Raw genomic sequence first — 1,005 nt, 5'->3', positions numbered from 1 at the left:
GTGGCCCCGCGGCAAATGGAACCTGGCCCTTCCAATCCATTCTATCCAGGATCGTCATAATTTAAACATCTCAATCTGTTCTCCCCTCAGATATTTCTGTTCCAAACAAAACAGATCCAGCATCTCTAATCTTTCCTCTTTGCCAAAATTCTCCCGTGCATCAACATTCTTATGAATCTCCTCTGCACCCTTTCTAGTGCAATCACATATTTGCTGTAATGTTGTGACCAGAACAGCAAGCAGCACTCCAGCTGCTGCCCAACCACTGTTCTATACATTTCAAGCATAACGTCCTTGAGTGGTATACCATGCCTCGATTGTAAAAGGCAAATATTTCTTATGCCTTCTTAACCACCTTATCCACCTGGCCTGCTACCTTCAGGGATCTCTGGACCTCCATCCAATGTTCCCTTTGTGCCTCTACATTTTTCACTGCCGTACCACTAACGTGTATTCTCTTGCCTTGCCTTGTTAAATCTTCCAAAATGCATTACCTCACAATTTTCCGTATTGAATTCCATTTGCCACTGTTCTGCCCACCTGACTAGTTCATTGATTTATTTCTGCAGTCCACAGCTTTCTTCTTCATTATCAACCACATATCCTATTATAATGTAATCTACAAACTTCTTAATCAGACCCAGTACATTCAAGTCCTGGTCATTTATATATACCACAATAATCAAGGGACCCAACACTGAGGGACCCACTGGATAGACAATTCCAGTCACAAAAATACCCGCCAGCCATACTCATTTGCTTCCTGCCTCTGAGCCAATTTTGGATTCAATTTACCACTTTGTCCTGGATGGCATGGGTTTTCCCTTCGTGACCAATCTGCCATGCGAGGGTTTATCATAAGCTTTCGTAAAATACATATGCACTGCATCATATGCACTGCCGTCATCGACCCTCCTGGTTACCTCATGAAAAAACTCGATCAAGTTAGAAAGACACGACCTTCCCATAATAAATCCGTGCTGACTGTACTTGATTATCCATGCC

The sequence above is a fragment of the Pristiophorus japonicus genome, unplaced genomic scaffold, assembly GCF_044704955.1.
Source record: "Pristiophorus japonicus isolate sPriJap1 unplaced genomic scaffold, sPriJap1.hap1 HAP1_SCAFFOLD_58, whole genome shotgun sequence".
In the NCBI taxonomy this organism is placed as follows: domain Eukaryota; kingdom Metazoa; phylum Chordata; class Chondrichthyes; family Pristiophoridae; genus Pristiophorus; species Pristiophorus japonicus.
This window is presented reverse-complemented; position numbering follows the sequence as displayed.